Source organism: Thunnus thynnus, chromosome 16, assembly GCF_963924715.1.
Source record: "Thunnus thynnus chromosome 16, fThuThy2.1, whole genome shotgun sequence".
NCBI classification, from domain to species: Eukaryota; Metazoa; Chordata; class Actinopteri; order Scombriformes; family Scombridae; genus Thunnus; species Thunnus thynnus.
This window is the reverse complement of record NC_089532.1, coordinates 3,939,347-3,949,570: the sequence shown is the minus strand read 5'-3', so window position 1 is coordinate 3,949,570 and position 10,224 is coordinate 3,939,347. Positions and strand designations below refer to the sequence as shown.

General features: G+C 38.4%; 1 long non-coding RNA gene across 3 annotated transcripts; it reads right to left on the bottom strand.

The window, feature by feature from the left end:
- Window positions 1–1,693: 1,693 nt before the first annotated feature.
- LOC137200193 (uncharacterized) lies at window positions 1,694–7,957 on the bottom strand. Of its 3 annotated transcripts, none has more exons than XR_010931919.1 (9): window positions 7,284–7,957; window positions 6,904–7,019; window positions 6,627–6,733; window positions 6,371–6,515; window positions 5,660–6,261; window positions 5,160–5,574; window positions 4,975–5,065; window positions 4,781–4,843; window positions 1,694–4,690 (listed from the first exon to the last, which is right to left on the bottom strand). It is a non-coding gene; the product is annotated as an uncharacterized lncRNA (long non-coding RNA). The 3 variants fall into 3 exon arrangements; XR_010931920.1 differs by having other exon boundaries at window positions 1,694–4,307; XR_010931921.1 differs by having other exon boundaries at window positions 1,694–3,716.
- Between the last annotated feature and the right edge of the window lie 2,267 nt (window positions 7,958–10,224).

Here is a 10,224-nt window from a genome sequence, read left to right as displayed (position 1 = left end):
CTGCGGGGGAGTCAGGAAGCAGCCAGCGCTGAATGATGGTTTTATTACGAGCAGATATCAGAAAAAAACACATAAATATTCATTGATGTTCCCTGAATGAAAGTCAACTTTCAACTAAAAGAAAAGTGCAAAGCTATAAAAGGTATTTTGGTATTAAATATGCTTCCTTGTTTTGTGCATCTCTGACCAGAAATGTCTTATTACTCAAAATATCTGAAAATATTCGCCAGTGATCGGCATCCTGGTTCCAACACAGTCTCCAGCACTTTGAATCCTCTCTTGTAAAGTGTGATTTCTGCTTTGGGGTAATAAAAAAAATCTAATTAGATCCATTGAAAGTCACAATAGATGTACCGTTCCTCCTTTGAAATCTCAAAGTTACCTTCGTTTTCCCATTTATTTTTAACATACTCTGTGGAATGAGATTTTTTTTTATCATGACACCTTTACACAGTCTGGATATAAAACCTCTGTTTAACTCTGACAGATAAGCTCCTAAAACGTCTTTCGGCACCGGAGTCATCCTTATATCCTTATCTAGAGGGTAATTTTTAACAACTTGGTCAAAAATAATGACGTAATTGTAGATACCTATAAAAGTTTTGCTTTTCCAGAGAATATTCTTCTTTCAAAGTTTGGAAATCTTTTAATTCTCCAATGTTATTGAGTAAAATGTTTATTCCTTTTGGTTATCCAGTTTTTAAATCAAGGGTCTAATTGATTAGGCTTAAAATTGGGGTCATACATCTAATTATTATCATTAGTTTATCTTGTAATTTATATTTCTCCCTAACAGAGTTCCAGACTTTAAGTTGAAATTTTATCCATGGGTTTTGCATGCTGTTTATAAATATTTACCAAATCCTTATTGCCTAATTCTGCCTGAATTGAAATTTTGCTTAATTAGTGGTTGAACAGATTCATCAATGGCCTAATTTGAGGTGACTAGAAGTTATCCTCAAAATGTGGTCCAGCCATACCTTCCTCCTGCCTTTGGGAGTTGTTTTAAACTTAACTCTGAGGGGTTTTTTTTACCTGCCAAATGAACCTGAAGTAATTTTCACCCACTCAGAGAATTGTTTTGTGGAGATTTCTACAGCGAGAATGTTTATTTTTACAAATTCAATTGTTTGGGTTGAGTCTCATGAAAGGGTTGGAGTCTCATCTCTGTATATCTGATCTTATTTTGGTCATAATTAATAATTTCCAATGTTGAAACTTCTTTGGGTGTACACCTAAATATTTAATTGTAGTCCCATTTCAAATGAAATTTGTCTTGCAGTTGTTTTTAGTGGAGCGTAGTTCATGTAAATATCTGGGTTTTCTGAACATTTTAGTTTATATCCTGCATATTTATAAAGAGTATCCAAAAGCTTAAACAGTTGAAGTGGAAGGTTCACGTAAATATTCTTTTCTGACATTTTTATAGACTGAATATGAATCAGAAACAGAAACAAGGTAACTGCCAAGTAGGTTTGCACGTACAAGAAATTTGCTTTGGTGTTGTGGTTCATAAGAGAAGAAAAGAGGAAACACAAAAAACCTTTACAAAATAAGAGAAATTAATGAAAAGAATTGTTAGTTACAGTCTTAGTAAACTTATTGTTGGTTAGATTACTGACAGACAACTGTGGCCTTTATAATTTTTAGTTTGAACCCGTTTGCTAACGATCAATTGAACTCGATGGTCGTCTGGTTCTAATCAAACTCTGGTGTGAAAGCACAGCAGACACAGGAGTTTGTGACACTGAGTAAGAGATTTTTATCATAAATTCAAAAATTAAATTACTATAAAAACCACCTGCTGATCACAAAGGAAGCAATCTCCAGATTTGTACAAGTCATACATATTTATGTGAGATCGTTTGTTAGAGTTTAACATAAAAACCATCATGATACCAATCATAAAATGTACAATAAGTTCACAGGCGAGGAGTGCACAGCTGAGCTTCAACAATTTCAAAAGAGGCTTAACTGCCCAGCAGTCAGTCTTCACAAATCTGGCAAAATCCGGCGAAGCTGTTACACAGGCTGCCGGCAGCTCAAGAAACTGCCAGGCGGAGCAAGTCGTTCAGTGACGGAGAATTTGTGCAAGACTGCGTTTTGAAAGCGGCTGACATTGTATGCCCCGAACAAAAATCAGAGTTCCATGACATAAGTTTGTCAAATGACACGACAAACTGAAGATCTGGCCGACGATCTCAAAGAGCAATTATGACAGCTGGAATTGGTTCTGAATCAGGTCCCTGCTGATAAGACAGGAAATCAACAGCACAAGGCTCTGTGTGTGTGTGTGTGTGTGTGTGTGTGTGTGTTTGCAAGGCACTTTTGAGGCAACTGAATGTTTGATTAATCTTAAAATGAACTCTTGAATGACTGTTCTAAAGAGGTTGTTTTTTTTAAGCCTCCTGTATGGTATTGGTGTGATCACTTGTATATATAGTTGTTTAGGCTAATAAACAAAACATTTATTTTGAAATTATTGTGTTCTGTTTTTTCTCATGTGGCCCTCAATCCAATGTTGGGTCCCTAAATTGACCCTCAGTCATCAAACTTTGAGAGCTCCTGAGTTATAGGAACAAAATGAGTAACTTGACTTTAAACTTTAATTACATTTTGCTGCTAATACTAATGTACTTTTACTTGTGATAGAGTATTGTTACATTGCTGTATTGGTACTTTTGCTGAATCTGAGTACGTCTTCCACCTCTGCCATTACAATCACAAAACACACCCTGTCGATTTTAAAAATGAACTTTCAAAGAAGCTATCTCGCCCCAAAACGCCGCTACACACACACACACACACACACATCAGAGATATACAAATGATCCAGACACACCCTGCTGACACACAGACAGAAACAAAACAGCCTGTTGATGCACAGCAGGGGCAGCTCTGTCCTGTGGCGACCAAAACATCCAAACATCTCAGCTGAAAACTCAGGTGACATCAAATAAATACCTGCTTCACAGTCACACCATTATAGCACAGCAGCTATAAGTCTGCAGGAGGTAAATATTTTCCCAGACAGACTAAATTATAGCGATTAGATGAGAACTGTCCATTCGACAATCCATTCACCGGTGTTACGGATCAATTGGTTTTCCTGTTAACTTGTCATCTTTGTTTGCAAACATTGTAGTTGACCTTGCAGATGCCTTAATGATTTATAATTCTATATCACTCAGTTTTGTTTAGTGAAACTGTGGCTTCAGAAATATTTTTAACCATATTTTTGTAGTATTTTCTTCAAAATAAAAGCACATGAGAAACCTAAAGGAAAACTTATGTTGCATTGTGCTAGATTTAGGTTTAAAATATCTCTAGATTAACTTGTGACCACTGTTATTGCAATGATGGCAGCCACAAAAGCCCACTTCTCTGAAATTAAAACAGTTTTTTGAAGATCAGAGGTTATAATTTCTGCTTAAGTTCTGGGGGGAAATGACTATGATCATTTGATGTTGATGGTGTCCTCTTTCTCATGACATACTTTTTAGAGAAGTCAAAAAAGAAAAGTTGCATTATTAAAACTCTTGAGATGCATAATGTTGCCCATTCCCATTATAAATGTTTGCTGGAGTGGTTTAATGCATAGTTATTTATTTACAAAGTGAATTATGTAGGACATGGGGCAAAATTATTCTTTGTCTGTGGGATGCCGCCCCCACACAGATCCAGTGGTACCAGTGGCCACATGCTGTGCATTTGATCTGGAAAAACATAAAATACACTTTAGGATCACAAAGTGAAAACAGACTCATGCAAAGAAGATTTCACATCCTTTTCATGTATTTCTGCCTCAGTTTTATATCGCTTGAATGTCTATTCCTTCTTAGTATTATCTATCATTTGCTAAATCCTGCTTACTGTATATTTCTATTGGTTAAATAACCTGTCAATCAATCAATCATAGCAGAGGTAAGTTTTATCCCTAGTAGTAGTAGTTTGCACTGCAGAGTTTGGACAATGAGAGCCTGTGTGCATCTTTTGAGAAGCAAGTTTCCTTTTCTGTTCAAAGACATGCTACATTTAATATCCGTAATTCATGCTCATGTTAGTTAGCATGTTTAGCTCCGAATTTACCGGGTGTATGAGCTGATGCACAGGTACATGGCAACGATATTTCATGTAACGTGTATCAATGCTGTACCTAGTAGTCTGGAGTGAAATGGTGGTTGTTTCTAGAAGTTTAGAGGGCGCTCGTAACGAGGAACTGTTTGAGTGTGTCATTCACTGCATACGTAGCAAATAGGCAGGTGTAGTATGAACCAAGATGGCGCTGTCAACAAGAGCCATGTGTTCTGTACATTCATATAAATACATAAGAGATGTTGAATGTTATAATGTTGTTTATCATGTTTTCCTGCACTGTGTAAGAGTATTAAGGAATACATATTATGTGCATAATGCTATTATAAGGCAGGAGTGTTGTAATACTTCACATATAATTGATATTCATTTATATCTCACAAACAGAAACCCGTACCCGTCTCAGGAGCATTTTTACCGATGCCCCCACAGTGATTACACTAACTGACCAGCAAACTAGTTAGCGGGAGTCAAGTGTCTAATTTAACGTCTTTATATGGAGTAAAGCTATGTTTTCTTATCCAGTCAACATGGGTCTGTCTAATGGTTCCTGTATTTTTCTCCCCACAGGATTGGCAGAGATCCAACAGGGACTCTATTACACATATAGTTATTGAACCTTCTGTATACTTAAGGATTTATGCAAGACCATCACATTCATATTCATACCTGTCTCTTTACTTACTTCACAGAGCAGCACCCCACATGATGTGGAGTCCTGCTGGTGGGGAACCTCCTGCAATGAAGGCTAAACATCATGAAGATAGAGGGATCAAAGTATGAGATGCTGCTTTTGTGGCTTTTATGAAATAGTCTATTTACCACACCAGAGATAAAATAAGAGCACTTAGGAGGGATCATCATCTAAGATTTGCTTACCTTGTTATTTCCTTGCATTTCTCCAGCTGGGCACCGGTAGCTCCAAATGGCCTCCGCAAAAAGGGTCTTTGGTTCCTTAGGGGTACATAACCTGTTTAAAAATACGCAGCTGGGCTCCTAAATGTGCATGCAGCTTTTATATGTGCTAAAGATGGGCAAATAGCTTTAGACAAAAGTGCACTTACCACCAGAGTCCAGTGTCTGTTCCTGCAAACTGCTCTGATGAGTCTGTCGTACTGTGCAGCATCCAGCTACAAAAAAATCCAATTGTTAAAATGACTTTCATTCAAAACCCCTGAGACGTGCCCTTCCAACAGCCGTCATTTCAAACGTGTCTATAACAAACACCTTAGATGGCACATGTCATGATATTACAGACATGTAAGAATTCGATACCTGCAAAGAGAGTTTACTTCGTCATTAATAGGCTTATCTGTTTCAACAAAATTTTAAGCCTGCTTAAAGCTGAATACACAAGTGAACACATGCCTTGCTCTCCAATTCCTTTCCAGGGGGGAAGGCTCTGCAGATCCAAGCTTGTAGGGTCCAACCTTTGCCCACAATATCTTCCCCCCTCTCCCTGATCCCAGGTGTCAGTCACTGGAAAGTATTTTAAAAGTTACAGAGAGAAGGCTGATAAATGGAATACATAATGTTAAATTTCTTATAGGTTTTACTCATATACCATTGCTTTGGACTGGGTGTGTGACATCAGACGCCGCTTCCGTGTTAGTGGCTGTTACTGGATAATGTGGCTGGAGAGACTGGGGAGAGTGTGTAATGGGGAGGGGTTGCTGGTACAGGACAGTGTGGCTGAGGAGGCTGGAGAGTAGATGATTGGAGGGGGTGTTGACAGTATCCGGTTGATTTTGTTGGTGGGTTGCTGATGGATGAAGCCAGAGGAAAGGGCCCTTCAATTCTTCTGAACTTAGCTGCAATCTTCTCCTCTGGATCGATGAAATGAGTCAAATGATCAATGTTTGCAGTCGTCTTGGTAGTTTTTGTAGAACTTTGGCCCTTTTTGTCTTGTAGGTCTGTTTTATTATTAAGGGTCCAAACATACCCCCCCCCCCGTTGTTGCTCTCTTGTATTTTTTAAGAACAATATCTCCTGCTTTGAAATTGTCCTCCTGACCCTTCTCCTCTTTCCTTTTCCTTATTTTTGGATGGGATTTCCTGATGTTTACTTGCACCTCCTGATACACACCATGTTGATTCGGAAGTCCCTCACAAACCACCTCCTCCCCTCCCCTGTCCTCCCTGGTGTCTCCACCTTCTCTTCTGTGATCTACAAGAACAAAAATATAAGTGCATTAATATAAAGTCATCACATTTCACTGACTGCCACATCCAAACATTGCAAACACAACTCCATGACCCTCTTACCTCATACTCACTTGGTACCTCAGTGGGGTATCTGGCCTCCCTACCAAATACCAGGTAATATGGACCGTATTTTGTGGTTACTGATTCCAAGCATAGCTGCAGTCAGATACTGGTCCCATGTTATCAGATTTTCCCCTGACAGCTTGCCCCAGAGATCTAAAATATTCAGTTGCATGTCAGTAAAAAATAACTTCATGTATTAATAATTAACTGTGTAACTTAACGTTGTGATATGTTGTGGCATTTAGTCTTTTGAGATTAACTTACCGTTGAATGGTGCTGTTAAGTTTTTCCACAAGTCTGTTTCTTTGGGGTGATCTGGTGAGCAAAAGCTCCTCTTAATACCCAACTTCTCACAGAGGTGAGTGTTCATCCTCCACATGCCAAAAAATAGAAACGCAAGTCAGCATGGATAAATAATGCTAGGGTTTTATTCTCACTTTATTTTTAAACTCTGTTCCCTGATGTGTAAGCAGACTCTGAGGAGCCCCAAAGGTGTGAACAAAATGAAGAATACAATAGGTTACCTCTTCTGCTGACTCACTTTTTTAGACAACAGGCCTCTGCCCACTCAGTAGTCAACCATGACACATATGTATGTACTGGTTACCACTCTGTGACAGAGAGCTTGAGAGGATCCATTCCCACCAGCTCAGATACCTGAAAGATATGAATGAGCGTTTTTATATTTATATACCATAACATACCTGGTATCGAACCCCAGGTTGGGAGTTTTTATCTTGAAGAAAATACAAAAAAAATATGGTTAAGAGTATTTCTGATCCAACTGTTTCACTGAACTCCATAAACCATCAATAAGCTAAATGAATCGCTATCATTAAGGCATTTGTGAGGTCATCTACAACGTTTACAATCAAAGATCAAATCAAATTTTTAAAATCAATAATTAATACTGATTCTTACCCTTTTTTAGATGTCCTTTCTCCCTGGCTTTTATCACAGTGGGTTATTAAATCCCCCAAAGCCAGCTCTCTCCAACCTGACGTTGTCTTCTTGTACCGTTAACAGAGCTAATGCTAACATTGCTAACGCAGCTAATGTTAGCTGATAGGCTTGTTAAGTTGCTGTTTTCACTCGATAAAACAGCAGCTACTTAAATTCCTACGGTATATTTCGTCATTACACTTTATAAAAAAGCTGCTGTGATGTTTTTATAATAACATTAAGCCTCCTGGAGTGTTTTGTTTCTTCAGTTTTGTTTTTGCTGCCCACTGACCTTGGATCAGTCTGTGGGGAAAGAAAAGTCAAACACTTGGAAGCTGACGCCCCATATCCATCACTAAACCTAATAGGGGTTATTCATTTTAACTTAGGAAATGTGATTTGGCTACTAATCGAAATGTTCACAGCGCAGTGGTGAAAAGTAACGTTAGCAAGTACATTTACTCAAGTATTGTTCAGTAGCCTACAGTTATAAAGGTACTTATACTTTACTTGAGTTAATCCATTATAAGCTACTTTTTTCTTCTACCTATATTACAGATATTGTAGTTATTGGGCTATTTAGCAGATTAAGATTTTACATACAAACATGGCTCATAAAATATTGCAACCTTAAACTAAAATACCCAACAGTACTAAGTACTGACTAAGTACTAACTGGATTATCATTGGTGATTAAACCAATGATAATCCAATAATATTAACACTTACAGGACCTATACTGTCTGCATTGTGAGAACTTTTACTTTAGATCCTGTCAGTACATTTTTCTGCTTTAGTAACATTTTGAATGCTTGACTTTTCCTTGTATAGTGGTATTGTAAAGGCCCTCTCAAGTGGAAAATATGTTTTTTCTTCTGGTTCTGGATGTTTGAGCTTCACTGTGAAGAATGATGTATGTGTAAAGTTTGACACTTGCAGGATGTTTTCACATTCACATGCTGAAAGTGGAAAGTTTCTCTGAGCTCACTTAAAATCTGTGTTCAAAGCGTGTACTTACAAGCATGGTTTGTGACATCACAACAATGTTGGAGCCAACTGTGGTCCATTACGTAACTTACACAAGTGTGACATGGAAACTTGAAGCCTCCAGTGCACATACGCTGACTTTTCATTGAAGTAGGAGACATCTTGTTCCCAGCAGTTACACTTTTGAAATTAACAGTATCTGCATATTGATATATTGTGGATTTTATTTAATGAGGGAGAAAGAGGAGATTGTAAGAATCTCTAAGGAAGTCATTTATGGGGGGGGGAAACCAAAACATTAGACATATCAGACAAACATATCAGATATTCTGAGAAAATGTGAACCAGCTGTTAGATTTAACAAAGTTTTAGGGTTGTGGACTCCAGTCAGCAGCACTTGGACCACCTCTGGGCCAGTGTAAGACCATGGTGTCCACTCATATAATGTAATATATATGTGTGTGGTGGTTGTACAACTATTATACAATATCCTTTTTCAAGAAAAATATTTCCAGGAACTAAAGACCCTCAGGGACTAAACTCAGGATTTTAACGAGGAACTAAAATTCCTTTTTGCCTTTTTCTGTTTGACTTTCCACTGAATTTGAAAAACCTAGAAGACAAAGCAAAGTAGTCCAATATCAGATTTAAAAAAACAGATTTATTGTGTTGTATTTACTGCTGTACTTGTTACCGTTGTATTTCTCTAACTTTTTATAGCCTAGTCAGCAACTTCACTACATAACTTTCCTTTTAAACGTTACAAACATTACACGAAATGTGCGACCCTGATCCTAATGTTACTGCGTAAACGAAGCTGTAAAAAAGTTGTAGCGGCTGCAAGGTTTATGTCTGACCAATCAGCAACGTTTAACTACCCCCAGAGCAGGGGGGTTTTTTTGGCACCTGGAAATAAATTTAGACCCTGGTACCTCCATTAAAAAGGCAGGTAATGTTCCTGAACTCCTGAAATGGTTCCTTGACCAATTGAAAAGTTCCTGTGGTGGAAAAGAGCTATTAGCAGAACTATAAAGCACTCACTTACAGTTTACTGCAATTCATTTTTTATGCTTTATAACATTAACTGCCTCCCCTCCAGTTACTTTCCTAAATGAACCTCAGACTATCTTCACTTAGAAAAAAAAAAAAAAAATCTTATTTTGGCAAAGCTCCTGCTGCATTCTGGGGCCGTGAAGAGGTAAACTTTCCATAATTAAAGCTTTAGCAATAATAATAGAGTCGGGTTGATTATCTGCCACAGTCACTGAGAGAATTTACCAGCATTTGGCTTGTGGCTGGAAGTAATTTCCCACTCTTGGATGTCTATCAAGACCAAATCTAGATGCATCTTTTGTCAGTGCTGGCGTTCTAATGCCAGGAGTAAATCTGGCCATGCAGATAAAATAACGACAAAAAAAAAAAATATTGGGCTTGAGCCTGTTGCTATGAGGGCAACAGTCAGGCTTATGCTTCTTAGTGTAAATACCACATGTACACACACACACAGGAAGTATCTAAGAGGAAGTGTGGAAGAGCCGTGAGGTCATCGGAGGTCACAGCCACCTGGGAGGCGGCTATTGTGCGTGATTGATGTTTCCCTGCAAACAGAAGCCGTTTACGTCCCCACGGCTGTCATTTCAACTCTTATCATGGAAATGTGCACTGAACCTGCTGCATCTCCCTCGGGGGAGCAGAGTGTGTGTGTGCACGAGGGGATGGGGGGAGGGGGGCAGCATCAGCGGGGGATTTTATTGAAGCCACGATGCCTCTGCAGAGTAACATCTCCCTGCTGTCAAATAAACAAAAACACAACTGCTGTTGTCTTTTTTTTTTTTTTTTTTCTCCTTGTCTTACTTGCTACTGAATGTTTCCACAGCCATTTATGTGCTGAGTGCTTCATCGCTCCTGGGTTCTTTATAACCTGTTAAAACCC